At 34.7% G+C, this 21,653-nt stretch overlaps 1 protein-coding gene across 1 annotated transcript in view; it reads right to left on the reverse strand.

The window, feature by feature from the left end:
* LOC143248902 (translin-associated protein X-like) overlaps positions 1-3,888 on the reverse strand; it is a 40,762-nt gene extending 36,874 nt beyond the window's left edge. Inside the window, 1 exon segment of the mRNA XM_076497836.1 lies at positions 3,727-3,888. The gene's annotated coding sequence lies outside the window, so the exon portion shown is untranslated.
* Between the last annotated feature and the right edge of the window lie 17,765 nt (positions 3,889-21,653).

Consider the following 21,653-nt stretch of genomic DNA (forward strand, 5'->3'; position numbering starts at 1 on the left):
ATAACTCCTCGTGAAGAATTCAAGGTAGCATGGGGTGTAACCTCAATAGGTATATCCCCAATTGCCTTTGAATTCAAGAGGAGTTCACTGTGTTGGGGTGTGGATGTTTCAACCAATATGTAACCAGATCAAAGTTTCTTTACTGACTTTGGAGAGCCAGCAAGTCCCTCTAGTCCCTTTTGAATAAAAAAAGGGGACATTTGCCCTAAAGGTTTTTCAGAAAGAGAATGTAATATAAGAAAATGAGGTACGTGTGTTACTGATGTTGAAGATTGCTGCTCAGAGTCTTCAAGACGTGGTTGTTCACCTTTTGACTGTTTTTTCACTATTTTATTTAAATTTTTTACTGGAGGATCCATATTGGAAAAAAGAAAAATTTCGATATCCACTGACCCCACCCACCATGGAGCCCTATGAGGGAACGCACTAGAATGTCATGCAAGGACATTGCAGCAACACCAGGGTTTCGTGAGCACCATACCCAAACACCACACAATGTCCACAACACCCGTTGAGAACTTCCAACACTGGTACTTGGTGACTCTAGCCCAAGTGAACCAGCCGATTGATCCAAGGGGGACCACCCAAAGGCTGCCCACAGGAATTCAAGGCCAATGTTGGTGTGTTAGGGTTTGACCCCTCAACCACCAGGATCCTCTCCTCCCCTTCACGGGGCGCCACGCACGGCAAACACGTGGATGGATGTTTAGATCCCAGAGGAGGTAAACTGAAAGAACAAAACCTTCCCTGGGAGGTTCCCTCACCACATACAGGAATCCACACCGAGGGGATACATAGCACAATCTACACCCACCCCTCACTTGTACATATGATGAAGTCATCTGTACTTCTCTATTCTTAATTTTTCATTAATACCCTTCCCACACACATACAATAAACATATGTTTTGTTCAATTAAATAGATTTTGACCACTTTTAAACAACAGCTAAAATTAATATTAAAAAATAGTAGCTCCAACCATAATATTTATGAGAAATCTTCTAGAATAAACAGTCAATTGATACACATTATTATAAAACATTTTTGGCAGACATTCCCAGAGTTTAAAATAGTAATTAAAAACACCATGTTAATGCAACATTTCATTTTCTCAATTTTTTTCGTTTGTTATCAATCATCACCACAAAGACAAAAGTTGGATAATGTTACAAATATGAAATTAAAAATGGAATTCCTCTTGGAAAATTCATATAATCTAACAGTTTATATCTTCTTAGAGCAAAAACTCATAAACCTGGTATTTTCTTAATCCTCATTTGCAGGCAACTTTTAGTAAAATAGTAAATAAACTTTTTTCTTAATCCACATGTTTATCTTTAGATATGTCTTATCCTCAAAGCTATTGTTCATGTTTTAAATTCTCTATCGATATAGTTTCTCAAGCTATACAATCAATCTATTTTCTCCCACTTTTTGAATCATTTATTATTCAGCAAATTTAGTATAAACTACCTTTAATTATTTGCAATTTACTGAAGATGAAATTTTCCTTACTAATTTTTTGATGCATTTTATTTGTTCTGTACTCAAGATGTACAAGGATGAGAAGTTACAAGCTTAATATTTTGGAAAATATTAGATTAGGTACCTTTAAAGGCATTCAAACCTTCTAACACAGTTATTAGATTATAGAATGACTTTCTGCTAACAGTTGTAAATATTAGCACTTTGTAGGATATGAAAAGAAAAACCAATGATTTATTTTGAAAAGTTAAGAATGTGATTAAATGCTGTTATAAATTCTATCAAGTTGACATGCAAGGACCCCTCATGTGTACATGTTAAATGACTTATAGAAAAGTTAGACTTAGTTCACTCAATTTTCAGTGAGTTTTGTACATGAGATTAGTAAATATAATCACATAAATAGGATTAAGGAAATATGAAAAAATATTATTTTTGGATGGCTGAATGAAAGAAAATCAAGAAGTTATTAATGAGAACTGGACACTTTTGTTACTAGTGGAGAAATTCTGGGGGTTATTTCTTGAGCCTTTGATTTTTCTTTTTCTGATTAATTACATGTTATAGTAACAGTTAGTAATAAACAAAGTTCACAAATGTTATTTGTATTTTATGTATTTCTAGTTGTACTGAAGATGCTGAGATTCCAAGGGAAAACTATTAGCAAGCTTATATTGAAAGTAACAGAACTTGGAGAGTAGTTAGAAACATACTGATTACAAGTCAAAGAAGATATCTTCATAAAGGGATGTGGACAATGTCTCATCAGACAAAGTCTTGCTACATTTTCGAAACAAAAGGACAATACTTCACCCAGATGTTTTTTATACAATCTATCTCTTTATTTATTAATTTATTATCTTTTCTGAAGACATCTTGAAAGTTTCTTTGTTTGCAATTTTAGGATTGTTTGTTTCAAAGTGAGAACTTAATTATGTCAGGAAAATTACTTCAAAACAGTGTTTATTTCCAAATTGAGAATCTAATTAGGTAGGAAATTTGGTAATTATAGCTTGTAGTTTTTAACATGAGAAATTACACACCATTGCAAAAAATTTGTCACTTTCTTGCATTTTGTGCCTCATTAGAAAGAAATACTTCTATTTCAATAACACAATTGTCAAACACATTTTTCCATGGAATACAAGAGACTAAATATGTTCAAAAAATGACTAGAAAATAATACAAAAGACAAATGAAAAAAAAATTTGTTTTAACACAAAATAAAAAATATGATGATTCAATTCATGTAAAGAAAAACTTAGAGAAACTGCCCACAACTGAAACAATGTTCAAAAAACTTTACAAATAGTTAGAAAATCTTTGGTGGTTAACTTATTTGATTACCACATTCAAGTGTTATAGTCAAAGTGTGCATCTTATGCTTTATCAAGGTAATGCTAAATTTCTGCAAAACTCTGTATTTATGAATAGAAATGCAACATCAGAAGTTAGTTTGTTTTACAGCAACAGTCAGTGATCATGGAGGTGAGACACTGTCCTGGACCCTTTCATATAAGTAGCTAGTTATGCCTTACTTGGAATACTGCATACAGTTTGGGTCTCCAAAAAGATTTATTGACTTTTTAACTAGAAAAGGTTTAAACATGAGCTATTTGTTTGGTTTCAGAGATTGAAAGGTTACTTTAAGGGTGATAGGGTAAGATCTCTTTCAGTTTTAATTTAAGTTATACTCTTTTAAGAAAATGAGGGCAAGATTAAGAGATATTCTAATCTTAGTCTTAACAAGTTTACAAGATTATCCAGGAAATTAATAGGATAATGCTTCTGAATCCGAGTAGGTGATTTCTTTATGCTATATTCTGAGCAAATAGGTTCAGATGGCACAAATTTACAATTTAGAAATGCTTTGGTTTGGTGTCAGTTAAGTTTTATTTTTCTGTCGGAGTAACTCGCCTATGGAATAAAATGCCATTGCAGAATCTGCCGTAGTGGATGGTAAAACTACAATTTAAAAACGTAATCGATACTTTCCTTAAATGAGAAGAATGAGTTTAAGTTTCTTCTTTATTCCTAAATTTAGCGCGTAAATTTTTCTACATTCTCCTACGCAATTTAGCCTTCATCTTCAAATATGAATCCCAGTAATTGGAGATGAGAGTGAAATTATAATTCGAATGTTTCATTAAAATATAAATATCTCCAAGTTTAACGTTTAATAAATACTTAAATTTATAAATTTTCAATAAATTATGTCTATACTTCGTCCTTAAACTTACATGATTGGAGCCGACGTGTTTTTTAGATTTCAAACAACTAGTAATGTAAGACAAAAATTTCAGTTTAAATTGTAATTTTTATATCCAAACCAGATAAAATGGTTTAACCGGTTTGCAAGCAATAGTTACATATACGAGACAATTGCTGTTATGGAAGGAAAATGGTCAATGACAACATACATATAAGGAAAATTGTATTCGAAAATTCAAATGAAAATAAACAAATGTTGTTGTTTTTCTTTTATACTTCTTTCTCGTCAATCATGACTAGAATATCCTTCAATAAATATATATATATATACTGAAGGCGAAAAATCTATAGTTCGCTCTTTCATGTTGTAAAAACATATATATATTTGTCGTATTTACGTAAGTGTAAGAGTAGGATTTACTAACTGGAGGTTTGACAAATATCAGTTACACCTACACCAACAAAACAAAAAGTAATTGTTTCTGAGTAATTTGACGAAACTGATTCTAAAAATCATGTTCAAAGCTACTGATCATCTTTAGTTTTCGAGTTATATGGATTTATTGAAAACATTATTATACACTGATGATGTCCGGTACTTAATTATTGTATTAGTGCATCAGTGTTTGTACAGAAACACAAAGTACTTTTCATGCTGCAGTGAGAAGCAAGACTTCGATAGTGACTTCAGTGAATTAAAACTCTTGTTCCTAGGGCTAATAAATTCCGTTGCTGTAAACAAGACGTTTTCATGCTGCGTTGATAGAGACAAATCACTAATCCGATCATTTGCGGGAATAGAATTACTAAATGAAGAGGATAAATTAATTCGTTGTCTTCGCGAACAGCTTTTCTGTTTCCCAATTCTCTGATGTCTGTGGCATTAGAAACAAGTTATGCAAAAATAACAGTGAGTTTGAAGATCTTTTGGCTCATGCCATATCATAGGAACTGCAAATGGTATACCAAATGAGTTTTCAAAAATATATAAAATTAATTATGTTTTCAGATTAGAGTTTAAAAGAGTTTGAGAAACAAGGTTTTGCAGAATTTGATTATATTGGAATTATGATGTGAAGAAGAAGATTGGACTTTGTTTTGACAATACGTGGAGTGAGGCAAAGTGACCAACCGAGTGAGCAAGAGGCAATTGAAAGAGAGACGTCTGAATCAAATGTTCTAGCAAACTGAGCACGTGAGGGCTTCGTGATTCAGGCAGTGACGCATTTAGGAAGGGGGGTAGAGGAGGCTAAGCCCTAGGGCACATGGTTTTATGGGGACCCATTGATAATTTTATTCTATGTAAAATTACCTGGGATATAGGGCTCACAAAAATTATTTGCCCCTGGGCCTACACAGCCTTAAACCTGCCTCTGATTCCAGAACAAGGCGTGATGAGTGTGAGAATTAATCAAAGGTGGTGCAATTTGTTACAGTTATATTAAAAACAAAAAGCATATGTGAACAATATATTTCGAATTTTACGCCAATATAATAGAGTCAATAGTTTTAGTTCTCAAAAAACGTATGTCCTTTGCTTATTAAACTGTCCAAGTAAATTCAATTTCACAGCATATATTTATTCTACTGAGTTCATTGCATGGTATTTCACATAGTGTTGATAAAATATTAAGATGTTATAATAACTCAAAATCTGGAGCAGTAAATAAATTCTAACTACATTGTTGAACCAACACTAATAAATTTCTCCGAATTACTTGAGTTTTTCTATAGTAGCAATTTTTTGATGTTGTTGTTTAGTGTTATATACACTAAAAGCCAAATTTATATATCTTGTTTGTTTGGAATTAAGCACAAAGCTACATAATGGGTTATCTGTACTCTGTCCACTACGGGTATCGAAACCCGTTTTCTAGCGTTATGAGTCCACAGATATACCGCTGTGACACAGAGGGGCATTCATATACCGTTGGTAGGAATAGCACAAATAACATGTTGTGTAGCTTTGTGCTTGCACACAAATTAAAATGTAGTATGAAAAGATTTTAATTTTTTGTTGTCTTTCAAAGTTTGTAATAATATTGGAAAATTTACACATTTTTTATAAAAAACTTAGAAAAACTACATTTATACTCTAGATAATTATAAAAGAACTTTTTTATTTTAAAAAACATTTCACCTTAGTACATTCAACTGTTTGATATTATTATATTATTAACTTATAAAATTGCTTGTAATATTTTATTTTTCGAGTTTGCCGTAACGTTTGTTTGTTTTGTTTGTTTGGAAATTTCGCACAAAGCTACTCGAGGGCTATCCGTGCTAGCCGTCCCTAATTTAGCAGTGTAAGACTAGAGGGAAGGCAGCCTAGTCATCACCACCCACCGCCAACTCTTGGGCTACTCTTTACCAATGAATAGTGGGATTGACCGTCACATTATACACCCCCACGGCTGGGAGGGCGAGCATGTTTAGCGCGACGCGAGCGCGAACCCGCGACCCTCGGGATTACGAGTCGCACGCCTTACGCGCTAGGCCATGCCGGGCCTTGCCGTAACGTGCTTCTAACAATGTAAAGAGTCTTTTTTATTGTTTCACTGTTGTTCTTGTATTATAGTATAGTTACAAAACTGTTTGTTTGTTTTTTGAATTTCGCACAAAGCTACTCGAGGGCTAACTGGGCTAGCCGTCCCTAATTTAGCAGTGTAAGACTAGAGGGAAGGCAGCTAGTCATCACCACCCACCGCCAACTCTTGGGCTACTCTTTTACCAACAAATAGTGGAATTGTTCGTAACATTATAACGCCCCCACGGCTAAAAGGGCGAGCATGTTTGGCGCGACTGGGATGAGAACCCGCGACCCTCGGATTACGAGTCGCACGCCTTAACACGCTTGGCCATGCCGGGCCAGAGTGCAAGGGCAGAAAAGCCCTAGGCCTTTATCTGATTCCCAAACCACAACAATAGAAAGATAGTTTTCTACTCTGGAACATTACAAGCTATCTTTGACATCAGAATGTTACTAGTTAGGGAATTACAGGGGTGGACAAAAAAAGTGGCCCCTTCCTGAAAATGTTGCTAATTTGTTATATTGTTTATTATATAATAGAAAAATACGTAAAACTATAAGTTTTTAGAACGCAATCGACAAGATTTGTTCAAATGTGACTTAAAATCCTAATTTAACACTGGCTTTCTTAAATACCCAAACTTCTCATTATTTCCATTACATTTTCTCATAAAAAGTGCTCTGAACCTGCTGTAGTTTCTTATATCTTCTTATTCCAGGCTCGGCATGGCCATGTGGGTTGAGGAGTTCGACTCGTAATCTGAGGATCGCGGGTTCGAATCCCCGTCGCACCAAACATGCTCGCCCTTTCAGCCGTGGGGGGGTCATAATGTGAAGGTCAATCCCACTATTCGTTGGTAAAAGAGTAGCCCAAGAGTTGGCGGTAGGTAGTGATGACTAGCTGCCTTTCCTCTAGTCTTACACTGCTAAATTAGGGATGGCTAGCGTAGATAGCCCTCGAGTAGCTTTGCGCGAAATTCAAAAACAAACTGTTATCTAGTAAAAGATATAAAAAATTAACAACAATTTAAAGATCCCACCTTTTTATCGACAACCTGTAGGTCCTGGGTAGAAGTAGGAAAAATTAGATGTGTTTACTAGGGTGGTTCTCTGTGCTTAAATTCAACTGAAATAAAAATAACAGTTTTGAAAATATTTACGTGTCAGCTAAAAGGATTGCAAATATATGGCATTACCGTATGCTATAAAACTCTACTAAAGCCGCCCTTAAATTTACACGTATTGCAATAAGGCTACATTATGAGAACAGGACCTTAAAATATAATGGTTTCTCCAGGGTCCTATACTCAGTAGAGAGCGTTTAATATATTAAACTGATGATCATCTAAATATATTTTATAATTTTCTTGAAATAACTATTAAATTCACTCTTCTTTAACTACTTTAGAATATAACTGTAGTAACGTGGATTCACGCAAGTTTTCAAATTTCCTTGCATGGGCTCACCATATGATTATGATATTCTTTTCAATTGATTGTTGAGTGAAGGCCATACAAGGCATTGCGTATCTTATAGAGATTTATACCACTTTGTTTCTATGACTGTGTCCGCTCCCTGGGGCAAATCAACACATATATTCTTGTTTATATGAATTGGAGTTTTCTCCATTGTACATAATACTTGAAATAATCATTAATACAGTTAATCTAAGGAATGTGGAATATCACTCTTTGACCATTTCAGATTTGAAAATGTAGCATTACGTTATTGTTCCACAGCATTCTTGTTCTGTGCAGATGTTTTTTTTTAAATTCTCCTCCAACCTTCCATTAAAAGTTAGAAGCTTGTTAATAAGTAAAGTAAATATGCAAGTATTATTCTTATCATTTTAATTATTGAATGGTATTTAATTGTTACTCCTTTTCTACATATGTTCAGTTTGATTTCTATATAAAACTTTCTGAACCTGTTTTTATTGAGGAAATGTTTGGCTCCTTTTGGATATCATGTACCTGAATATTGCATATCAGTCAAAAAATAACAAAGGTTTTGTTACTTCAGAGTTTATATCATGTGAGCTGCCAAACAAATCGATGTGACACCACATGTGTGAAAGGACATTTCATCTCACAAGAAGATAGTTTCAATGGTGACATTGTTTGACGTGGTCACATCAAGCTGCAAGCTAAAACATAGGATTAACAAAGCAGCAGTGGAAAGTGTGTTTGGAGACACAAACATAAAATAAATAGCCTCCAGGGTCTATTACAGTTCAAAAGCACGAAAGAAATTCTGGCTTCTTGCTCAACCAGCCCCTAGGCAACAGATTCTGCAAGGAATAATAGTGTAGTCTTAATGGTTTCTTCTGAGACAACAGCGCTTTCTTGGCTCTGTTGCAATGACTGTACTACGAATGCAATTAGAGATTGACCACATAAAGACTTTAAAAATACAAGAGAAGAAGCCACTGCTTTAACTGTGGCTTCACTAGTCACTAGTTTCACAAATGTTCATAACCTGTATCTACATACGACTATCTGATGTGAGAGGTATTAAGATTAACACCAAAACAGATACAGGAAGCTTGATAACAAGCTGTGGCTGTGTCTAATTTAATCTAGCAGAGCCTAAGTTGGAGCTGACTTCTAACCTGGGTGACAAAGCAGTCAGCTTGAACCAAAATATGTGATACATAGGTGCAAGGTCAAAGTTTTAGTAGATACTAATGAGGCCAGAACCTTAAATAAACTAGACGTTTATTAGGCACTCTGTAGAAACCATTACTTTGGTCAATAAGCACTAACTCCATTCTGGCAAATGTTGATAAGTCAAACATGACTTTGTTCTTTCAACATTGAGTGCTGAACAAAGATATTGCATCCAAGTCCTGGTTTAAATATTTATACTTTAGTGATACATCTACACTAGAAATTGTCATTCAGTTAATTTGTGAAATCAAGAAAAAACGTCCATTGCTGATTAGATGGGATCAAAATCAGTATAATGCATGAATGCATGCTAAAAAGTATCTGAATGCGTCAGTGCTGTTTCATGGTGTATTATGAGTGAAATTTAATGCATTATCATTATCCATTTTTGTAATGGAACCAATGTAAAAACATACTGTTTCTATTTGGGAAGAATATTACACTTGTTCAGATAATTATTTGTCTAAGTGTTGGCATTGTAGCACTGACAATCTGTAATTACAAGCGCAATTTTTGTTTGGAAAACAAGCACGTTAGTAAACAGGAACGAGGGCTCTGAAAAGCAAGGAAACAAGGTAGGAATGGACGGTATTTTTGACTTGGTGCTTCCTCATGATTTTTATTTCATGTATTTTTTTTAAACTTGGTAATTTTTCAATCTGAACGAAATGTGTATATAACTAAGTTTCTCTGTTGTAAACTTTGCTTTTGTAACCAAATAGATGTATATCATCATATTACATATTTTTAACAAAATGAGTAACTTTGAGAAACTCACTTGAGCTGTATAAAAGCAGTTAGCCGAGAGACAGTAGAAGAAGATTATTACTGGTCAGCTACAGTCAGCGTGCTAATGGCCTCTGAAGCTATAATTGTGATAAACGCCTATTAACTGGAAAACTGCAAAACTGGATCAAGAACGTTTATAGGTTTAGAACATTAGAAACCGTTCAACTTCAGTTAATTATTTTCACACTTTAGTATTTCTACAAGACCATTAAACAAGTACCTTCATCGGTCAAAGACTGCTTAAAAGCAGCGTTAGGCCAACCGAATCAGTTAACTTAAGAAAGGTGTGTGACAATAACAAGTCAGAATTAATTTGCTCGTAGTGGATCTGTATCGTTGATAAAATATTCAATTCTAAACCGGATATAAGACTTATTAATGTTTGTAAGTTTGTAAAACTTTTGTAGATGAGTCATCATTTGTAATAACAATTAGTAATAACCGTTATTATGAATTGTATCATTGTTTGTATATTACAATACATTTGTGTTAAAAATAAAATTGTGTGTATTAATCTTGTTGGCAAATGCTATAAATTTAATAGATACTAAAGTTTAATTAACTTGTAAGTTCAAATTCAAATTTCCGGGTATTCGAAATAGTAATACGTTAATATATGTAATATAATAAATTGGATACTCGTCCGAAATAAATTATGATACGTAACACATCATATGAAGGAAGTTTGATGTCGGAAATGAGAGAGGAAGCTCCAACAATTACACTGCTCATGGAAAACATTACAGCTATCTGGCTAGTAAAGGGTGGGCCAAATTAATAGTCAAAACCACTTTTTTTTTTTCAATTTGTTAAGCGTTTAAAAGGAATCAGCTACTGATAAAGCTTAATTCAAGTCTATAAAATAGTACAAAGTTCAAAGTAATACACGAAGTAGGAATGGGCGGTATGATGGTCGCACCTACTTTGAAATTTCCCCTGTCAAAAACCACCAACTGTTGTAACGTTGTCTCACCTATTCCAGTCTTGTTGCCTTACTTTCTGATGCTGTCATTCCTACTTCTTTTTTTTATATTTGAAATATTTATACACGTGTCTCATAAATGTTGTGGTGCTAAATCTCGAGACTAACTGAACTCTAAGCCTGTCCTTCTCGTAGCTTTTCTTAGTGCTATTTCTCGACATTCTCCGAGTTTTGTTGATAATGTTTAGTTTTTCCTCCAGCTAGTCAGGGTGATGGCCTTTTCTTTCACTAAGGTTTCTTTTGCATGTTCAGCATTACTGTTTCTAACCTTATCTCTATTGTTACAGTAATGTTTTCTTCGCTGGGATAAAACTTTTCAAGATTACCAACATAAGATTTTCTCTATTTATCGTATTTCAAAAATTGCTCTGTTTCAAGATGTCTGTTTATTTTGGTTGAAGTTAAACACAAAGCTACACAACAGTCTACCTGTACTATTGCGCCACTGGAGGGCCTTTAGATATCATAGGCTACACTTGGTTTGAAAACAAAACAAAGATAAATCAAACAGCTTATCATTCTTTTATTCAATCCAGATCATTTGAGTAAAGACGTGTCAGACTTCGACAAAGATTACGTACGTCCACATATAGGAGACTCATGTCTTAGGCACTGAATACTGTGATAGAAGTGCTTTGTTCAACACAGAACCTTCGATTCAGATGTATAGAACTGAAAACTTTGCTTTCAAAGGTTATATCGTGATTAGAACTTACATCTAGAGAGTCTACACAGTTTTTTTTTGGTTTTTTTTATTTAATCTAGCTGATAAATCTGCAGCCTGATTATGTGGCACGTGTACATAAGCAATAATGCATTCGCACATGATATGGGGGCTTGTTCTTACTTGGAAACTTACGGAGCATCCTCATAATAATATGGCTACTAGTGTATTGTTAGCTGATTAGTAATGTTACAAAGTGGTTATTTTTATTAGTTACTTCCACAGTTATAAGTAAAACTAAGAAAAACACTTTTAGCCAAAGTAGCGCAATTCTATCATGAATATCTAAATTTGCATAAGGTGAAGGCAGTAAACAATTATGCTTTTACGTCAACGTTAGTTAGACAGATAGTCAAACTGACAAATTTGTTTTGTGAAATTTTCGTTTTTACTCTATCATGTACCATGGAGTCTTACTCTGCAGTTTGTTTGTTTACTACTGAACGGTCTGTGTAAAGTGCTTATACAATTTTTTACACGCTATTTGCAGTGCTATAAATACAACCTTACTGATGATAAAACAAAACATGTGACTAACCACTTTCCAGTTGAAATGGTTTTTGGTGTGGTAACAGAAGCAGAAGCAGCACAAACTAATTTAGTATATCGTGTTACAACTCATTAAATGTTTCGGATAATACATGCATTACTAAATAATGTGAAGTTTAAAGTCGAGGTTTTGTGTAAACAACATGAACGTACCAAATAGAAATTAACTTAATGAATTTTTTCAGGGTAAGAGAACAATTTCACTTCATGAAATACATACGAGAGATGTGTATCAAGTAAAACAATTTCCATTCAGGTTTCCTTAAATATCCAAAGATATTATAAATAATGAAATGATAAGAATACTGAAGGATTGGTCTATAAATGTTTGATCGTATCCTGTAGTAACTGTCAAAAAGAAGAAAGGAATGTTAAGGTTCTACATGGGTTCAGAAGAGTGAATGTAGTAACATGCTTTGATGTCTTCCTTTACAAAATACACATCGTGATGGAAGATACTCATTGATTTAATATACTGTGATATGCAGGAGCACCATATTTTTCCTACTTTATATAGCGATATAAAAAGATTCCACGTTTTTGTTATTGTTGATTTTCTATAATGTTGCAGCAGTATTACGTATTCAATAAATATATTTCTATTACTTCGTCTTAGGTATTTTGATTTTCTTTATTTTTAATAGGTAATACATTTTCTCTGCCAACAAGAATATTTCAACATTAGATATAGCAATCCAGTCGAATAGGCCAAAACTCATATATGTCTGGTTGACCGATTATAACATTGATTGAAAGTGAGAGCCGACTATTGCTCTCAAGTAACGAGGGTCACGCTGCTGACATTATAGAATTAAGTAATGCTTTCTTAGTTCAGTTCTTTAATAGTCGACCTGGAGAAAAGATTTATTTTTGTTTTTAGAGAATCATATTATCTATTTTTTGGAACGTTCAATCATAAGAGAAAGGAAACAGCAAGGCTAAAAAAACATTTAAGGAAGAACGGAATGTTTATTCGTTTGCAGTGGATATGTGTACTTCTTTTCTTTTCACTGTCTGACTAAATATTCTATTAATTGGTTTAAAACAAAACATGCTCAGCTTCATTATTTAAGCACTAAACATTTCTTATTTCAGTCTAATTTATCTCTCCCTAAAACCCTTACACATTTCATAGGCAAACTCTTCTATTGTTGTGGAATAACCTATCTAACACTTGCTGAGAAACTGATCGCATCTTCGAATACCACAAATAGATACAAAGAGGGAAATTTGGTGTAATGACACCAGGATTCGGTTTTGGGTTCCCTGTGGTGAGATACGACATGTACAGAAACCGACTTAATATCTTGCAAATTGAGCTTAAAGTAACTTCTCATAGATGTATTATATGGTTCACCATCTTAAGAGTAAGTCCCTCAGTCTCCCCAAGAGTGTGCAGAGGCTGAGATATGCAATGGTCAACGCACATAAATTTACACAACAGCAGCTAGGAAAGGCAGCACAATGGCAGATATTATGACTGGATGGTAAAGGAACAAATGTGACCGAATGTAGTTGTGGTGTGGGCCAGCACTACGGAGGCAACTTGGGCCTGGATGGACTGGTTAGTATATGGAACTCTGACGATTTGGTTTTCTTAGCATTTGAGATACGTAGCAAAACACATGATCAACGTCAATAAGTTGTGTCCATACATCACAAACGAGTGCTTGATGCACTGGCTTAACTAGCAGTCTGGAGAAGAGCCTGACAAATCAGAAGAAAATGAAGATGTAACCTGATTGACAGTTTAAGAGAAGCAGCAGATACATCTTTGGTAGTTGTCAAGGAGCTACATGACGAGTTGCTACCAGCCCTGACCAGTGGCAAAGGATCTGATTTTTGTCTGCTGGTTAATCAATCTATGCAGCTAAGGTGATAGTTTTTTGAGCATTTAACTGAAAGAAAGTAGCTATTTGGTTAGAAGGTCGAGAGGAATGTATGGTTTATGTATATATAAAGACTATTACTTGATCTGAAGAAGTCAGGACAATTAGATAATTGGGAAAATGTTAACCGAAGGAACATCATAACTTCTTGCTTCACAAGTCACAGTGTTAATGTTCTTACGGGAAACTTCATCCGATTTTTTTAGGAAATAATTTCAAAAACCTAGTGAAGTGAAAGCCTGAAATAAAAATGAGTTGTGTTTGATGACTTCTACTGAGTGCTCCTACTCAGTATCATTTCGGCAGGCAACCCTAACATTAAAGAAGCTATCCATGTGGTAAATGGAGGTAGACTGTATTAACTACTATAGTACTTGATTAAATGTAGTGGTGATATAATGTCACCATTACACATTGTTATACATTATATATTGTAACAATGGATGTATGTCACAAACACATATAGTGGTAATATGTGCGTGTTAGAAACATTACATACAGTCCTTTATAAATGTTTTAAACAAATACAATAATTCCACAAGATCAATGGTAATAAATAATAAGGAGAGAGAAAACGAAATAAATATAAACCAGTAAGAGCTGAAATACAAGAATTTGATCCATTTCTTAAAAATTGATAAATAGAAGGTTAATTGTAATAAAATAACTTGACATTTTTTAATAAAACATTAAGTATCTCCGTGATTCTCATTAATGTCAAGGTTAATATATTTGAAAGATTTATGGATTTTTCATGGAAATGGCAAAGGAAAAAAAATAGCAGTAGGACAAGGAGAAAAGAGATAAAGCACAATTTAACCGCGTTTTCCGAGAATATTGTTCAGTCTGTGGTTTCGTACAGTTTTACTTGTTGTTTCTAAGGGATATAGAGTAAGGATGTTTTAATTTTATTTAGGTGAAATATCCATGAGTTAATAGAATTGTCAGTAGTACACGAAATTCACTGTTAATAACTTAGATATTATAGCAAATATATATACGAGGATCATCCAATATTTTGTTGTGATAGGAACATTCTCAGTCAAACATACTGGGACATATCAAATAAACAAAGAGTTTTACTGAATCAGTTTTTGATGCTGTTCCACAACAAAATAAAATTTTCAGGTGCGGAAATCTGGCTGTAAGTGAAATATAGGGAGCTAAACGGCATCACTGGTGCAGTGAAATGTTATAATTTGCACCATAGCTGTTATATAATTTTATGATTGAAAGAAATTCTCTAAGAAAAGACTATGAAAAGAGTGATAGAAATTAGCAGTCAAACACAAGATTTTATGCACGTGATCTAGGGTTTCTCGGGAGTGTGAAACTTGAAGAATTTTGACCTCATTTCCTCCTGCTGGAACTGAGAACTATGTGCATGACAACTAAATGGTAGGCTATGGATGTGACTGGGTCAAAGAGTCTGGTGTGAATGTTACATTGCTCAGCAGGGACAGCAGTGAATAGTACGACCACAGGTAGCTGGTTGAACTCAAAGAAATTATGGGATCAGGAAGTCGTTTCGCTATTCTATGAGCGTGATTACATATATAATTATTATCGTTATTACTATGTTGAACAGTACCTCATTGAAGGCTGTAGTTGGGCATTACAACCTTTCTTTGTCTACACAATGGGATGGATCTTTAATCAGTTTAAACTTAACCATACTCAGTTTTGAACAAACTCTTTGTATATTTAGAGTAAAGATTGGGCATTTCAGTCTTTTTTTATTCAATCATCTAGCACACCTGGTTGGGCCTTGTATTCCAAAGAATCTCATTCATCAAATTCCATGAACAGTTGTTCACAACAGAAATTTTCTTTTTACCAGGGCTAGAAGGCTGTGACAGTGGGTACCAAGACAAGTTACTCAACTTGCAAACGAACAACAGACCTCCACTTCATGACTGGGAGTTGGGATCTAACATGAACCTATGTCACTATTATGATCGAAAGCTCTCCCTCAAAAACCGATTAGGACACGTCTCAGAGTACCTTTAGAACAGAGATCTCGAGGAAACCAATATAAGTAAATACAAATTGTCAAGTACTGAAATGTATTCCAGTCTTTAAATTACATTGCCAGGAAACGGCCATCAAAAAGACAGAAGGATGGATCTTGTGCAAGTGAAAAGGCAGAGGTAAACCCATCCAACTTGGTAGGAAAAGAAGTGCAGTGCCCGTAGCAAGGCTTGCCGAGACCGTATGAGTGCTCAAGAAGGCGTAAAATCATCTTAAGATAGCCATACAAAGAGCCTTATAAAGTATATTGATCTGTTAAGATGAGTAGTAAAGATACTTTGTTTGGCTTGGCTTGTTTTGAATTTTGCGCAAAGCTACATGAGGGCTATCTGCGCTAGCCGTCCCTAATTTAGCAGTGTAAGACTAAAGGGAAGGCAGCTAGTCATCACCACCCACCGCCAACTCTTGGGGTACTCTTTTACCAGCGAATAGTGGGATTGACCGTAACATTATAACTCCCCCACGGCTGAAAGGGCAAGCATATTCGACGTAGTAAAGATGCCTCAGATGATTCCTGGTAGGACCCAGTGAAGTGTGTTGTTATATTTTGGTCTCAGTAGTATTTTCTTTTCTCATATTTCATCATAGTGTAATTATCACTCTTTCACGCATGTGGAATGGAACAGGAATTTAAATATTTCCAAGAGTACGGTCTTTGGATTAAGTAATTTTGATATTAAGAAGATCTACGTTCAATAGTTCAAAAAAAATTTACAAAATATTTAAAAGGCTCCTCTATTTATTATGCACAGCTCAAATAAGTTCTCCTGCACTAAATTATTGTGTGCAAGAACAGGGATTGAATACCTACCCTTAAATTTATGATTCTACAAGTTTAAAGGTGATAGGCTGAGGTGTTAATAATTCTCTGAGGGTTTTGGTGCGACGGGGATTCGAACAATCTTTTACAAACGAATAGGCCAAGAGTTGGCAATGGGTTGTAATGACTAGTTGCCTTCCCTCTAGTCTTACACCGTTAAATTAGGGACGGCTAGCACAGATAGCCCTTGTGTAGCCTTGCGCGAAGTTCAAAACAAACAATAAGTTAATGACTCATTTTAAATAATTTCTTGAAGTAATAAAGGTTGTATGTAAAAACAAATAATAATATTTAAAAACTGTTGAATCACTAAATCAAATGTTATGTTTCTTTCTGGTTTTGGGAAGAAGTTTCTTAATAATATGTGGATGATTCTGAATTGTGAATTCAAAATAACTAATAACTCGGGCTTGAGTTGATTATATATAAATAAACGAGGTACAGAAGTATTGAAATTATAAGAACCAGAAACATTCTTAATGAAAACAAATCAAGAATTTTCTTTACACAAAATAGAAAGCAATTTTCATCAGAAAACAGTGATTCTTATTAATCATCAGCTGCTAATGAAGTATTTTAAGAGAACATGAGCAAATTTCTCCGTGTGTTTGTTTTGGAATTTCGCAGAAAGCTACTCGAGGGCTATCTGTGCTAGCCGTCCCTAATTTAGCAGTGTAAGACTAGAGGGAAGGCAGCTAGTCAACACCACCCACCGCCAACTCTTGGGCTACTCTTTTACCAACGAATAGTGGGATTGACCGTCACATTATACACCCCCATGGCTGGGAGGGCGAGCATGTTTAGCGCGACGCGGGCGCGAACCCGCGACCCTCGGATTACGAGTCGCACGCCTTACGCGCTCGGCCATTCAAATTTCTCCAGCAATGAAGATAGAACAAAACTAAAGCAACAGTTAAAGTGAATCTTTTTTTTTTTTTTATATATATATAAAACAAGGAAGTAGAATGCTCGACAGCAAACTTTTAAGAAGGTGAAATACCAAATCATGATAAATACCCTTCTCATACTATCATTATTAACTTTGTATGGATAATATTTTAAGGTATTAGTATAAAACAGTCGGGAATATTATTGGTGGTAAGTTTAGTGCATGCAAAAGAAGTTTCATCTGGTAGATTAAGATTAAATATTTAAAAGTAATTTCAGAGAAATGACTCAATCTTAGAAATTGTTATGTCAGTAGATGTGTATTGTTTTCTTATATCATTTATTCACAGACTAATCTTGCAAATATATAGAATTTCCTGATTGTATCTACTTTAAAATTCTAAATTATTTTTACGCATTACTCCGTCTTACAAGATGTTCAGCATATTAATTGCAGAAAAATAACTATTTTGGTTCATTATACCGCTTTTAGATAATTCCACCTATCATCAGTAAATTATCACAAACACTGTAAACGGTTAAGAGTAGTCCACATTTAGTGTATATTATATGACTGGTGTGTTTAAACGTCATTCTTTCCTACACTAAGGTATTAACTGTACTGAACATTTAAGGATCTATGTATATGACCATAGTAATTAATACTTATGTTTAATTGAGATATATAAGCTGTCCAACTTTCTGAGAAATAAACGTGTAGTCCAGTCTGTCATCCAGTTTAACTCTTGTCCCGAAGTTATGATTATTTTAGAATATTTCAACTCTTATTATTGATTTCGGAGAATATGTAAGGATTTTATCATTTTTAGAGTCAGAGTACAAGTTTTCCATGTGGATCCCTAAGAAGTTAATCATTCGGCAACAATAACGTCAGCTCGTTTACAAACGAATATTAGACTAAATATAATATTATACTCCACTACTTTGGCTGATAATGTGTGAATGTCAAACTCGGCGATTTTATCCTTAACAATCAGACCATGCCAAGGTTTTGCTAATTTTGTAGAGAGTTTATTTGTGTACTTTTTCGCCATATATTGAATTTAATTGAAGTTTCATTTTATTTAGATTATCTATTTTATAAGTACAAACGGTAGCAACTTTATATTTTCTTTTCTATTTAGTTGCTATAGCATTTCATATTAATTCACCCTCGTAATGTGAGGGTCGCGGATTTGAATCCCTGTTACACCAAACATGCTCGCCCATTCAGCCGTGAGGGCGTTATAATGTACGGTCAGTCCCACTATTCATTGGTTTGTTTGTTTGTTTTTTGAATTTCGCACAAAGCTACTCGAGGGCTATTTGTGCTAGTCGTCCCTAATTTAGTTGTGTAAGACTAGAGGGATGGCAACTAGTCATCACCACCCACCGCCAACTCTTGGGCTACTCTTTTACCAACGAATAGTGGTATTGATCGTCACATTATAACGCTCCCACGGCTGGGAGGGCGAGCATGTTTGGCGCGACGGGGATGCGAACCCGCGACCCTCAAATTACGAGTCGCACGCCTTAACACGCTTGGCCATGCCGGGCCCTATTCATTGGTAAAAGAGTAGCCCAAGAGTTGGCGGTGACTGGTAATGACTAGTTGCCTTCCCTCTAATCTTGCATTGATAAATTATGGACGGCTAGTGCGGATAGCTGTCGTGTATCTTTGAGCGAAATTCATAAACAAACAAACAATCCCTGACACAGCACGTGCATAGATTCATCTTTAGGGTAAATAGGAAGAAACGAGTTAGCTTATGCTATCCTGGGGTACAGGTGGAAGACATAACTGACAGAACATGAGATATGAAGGGGGGAACTGGCAACTATGCAGTCTTTGTTTTGTACTTAGGGACAAACGACAACAGAAATACCAGGGGTTGATTAAAGCATTTTAATATAAAGACCATAACGTAATTATGTCAGGAAGAGTGCCACGATGAAATTTTCAATAGGTTAATAAGTATAAATGCTAGTTTGAGATTAATATGTAAGAATTAGCAGGCTAGCTGGATGGACTTGCTGAATTAGTTAAGAAATTTAAATTGAGTGGTGTTACATAATATTTAGAAGATTATATAAAATCAAGAATGTATGGGGAAAAATTGGCTGAAAACATAAAAAATAACAGTAAAATTTTTAAAATACATTTGGGGTAAAGAAAATGTTAGTATGGGAAAGGATACTTGAGGAGTGATAAAGAAAGGCTTGTGTCTAATGAGTACGAAATGGTTATTAAGTTTTTACAGTTAAAGACTCGATGGCTGTCTTATCTTCACGGGAAGTAATAAAAGCTGTCTCAGTATTTATAGGGCTAGTAGTTTTACGTTAGTTGTGGGAATGAGACATCGCTAGATATTTTAGATACCTCATATAATTATGCCTAATGAGGAGAAGTGTGATACAGTAAATTGTAAGTATGTATAAAACGATGATGATTATAATGACGATGACTCCCTGAGAAACTTTCCGCTGTATGTTTAATCTGTAATGAACTATCAAGGTCATTAAAGGTGCTATGCAAGCTACATAGATGCTGCATTCACGAGTGGAACCAGGAAAAAAACTTCGACAGCTTGACGACGCTACAGCATAGGCTAAAGTTACGAATAATTGATAACTAACGAGCTTAAAACTTCCTGAAATGGAAGCCAACTGGAGCTGGCTCTTTCACCAAATATCGATAAGAAGAATGCGGGAATAGATACAAAGGACGAGGCTGGAGATTCATTATCACCACTTGTGAACAATGGATTAGTGGGATTGTTTTTGTTGTTAGCTATTGCACACAATCGTAATAGAATCAAGTGTCGGAACTACTTGCGTGTAGTGTGCATACTATTGGTAGATCACGAAGATGCCAAGAAAAATCCATATAAAAACCTCATGTAACAGCCGATAAATGAGGAGCAGTCCCACAACAACAGCTTTTTCCAGACTCCACGCACGTTCTCTACAATACCTCACCATGCCCAACGCTGTAATAAGACCATCAACTGTTTCACGTCAGAACTCTGTGTATGTATTCTGATGCCATTATTCCAAAGCATCAGTTATTATTATATGAAGTAGTATAGAGTTAAATTAATATTTAGTGAAAGTGTTAATTAAAGTAAAAAACAAAAAGGTAACTTACTTGATAAGATGTATGTTGGATGTAACTATTAAGTATATGAAAAATTGAATAACAGGAATATTCATGAAATCTTAGCCTCACACTTTTTTGTATTAACTATAAAGCATCGAGTTAGGGATCTGTGTGTTCCATTCGTCCACTGCATCATCGCTTAAAATAAATAAATCTTGTAACAGGTACTTTTAGTCGAAGCTCCGACGGCTAAGCCGAATCAACCACTCGACCTGTCTAATGTCATAGCAAAAGGTTTGGAATGTCTGATGAAAGATAATTTGCAAAGTCATTTAAGAGTGTCTAGAATTTTATCGGCGAGTCAACATGGTTTCACTAAGTGAAAATTTTTTATACAAATTTTTTGACATGCTATGAAAATGTCACTGCATACGTAGTTGAGGGTAAAGGTTTCGATTTTGATGTATTTGGATTTTGAGAAAGCATTTTACTAAGGCACAGAAGTCTTATAAAAATTATATCTATCTGTCTAGAGGATAAGTTAATAAATTGGATAGAATATTGGCTGGACGGAAGAAAGCAGAAGTGGTTACAAATGGAGTTTAGTCAAACTGGACGAATGTCATAAGTGGAGTACCTCAGAACTAAGTCATAGAACTTTTGCTCTTTTTGATTTACATTAATGACGTAGATGAAGAAATAATCAATAAATTACTTACATTTTCCTACAATATTAAGTTCTTGGGTGTTACTGCGAAGAGGATGCTACTGCTGTACAAAATTATTTAGGTTATTTAGTGAGTTGAGTAAATAAACGGCAAACGGGTATTAATTATTGATAAATGCAAGATATTGCATGTGAATTATCATAGTCTCAATTATAAGTAAAATGTGGATGAGAATATCCTTATCAAAGTTATGAAAGAAAGTATGTTTGTGTTTGCTTATAGCAAAGCCACATCGAGCTATCACTTGAGTCCACCG

The sequence above is a fragment of the Tachypleus tridentatus genome, chromosome 4, assembly GCF_004210375.1.
Source record: "Tachypleus tridentatus isolate NWPU-2018 chromosome 4, ASM421037v1, whole genome shotgun sequence".
Classification (NCBI taxonomy): Eukaryota; Metazoa; Arthropoda; class Merostomata; order Xiphosura; family Limulidae; genus Tachypleus; species Tachypleus tridentatus.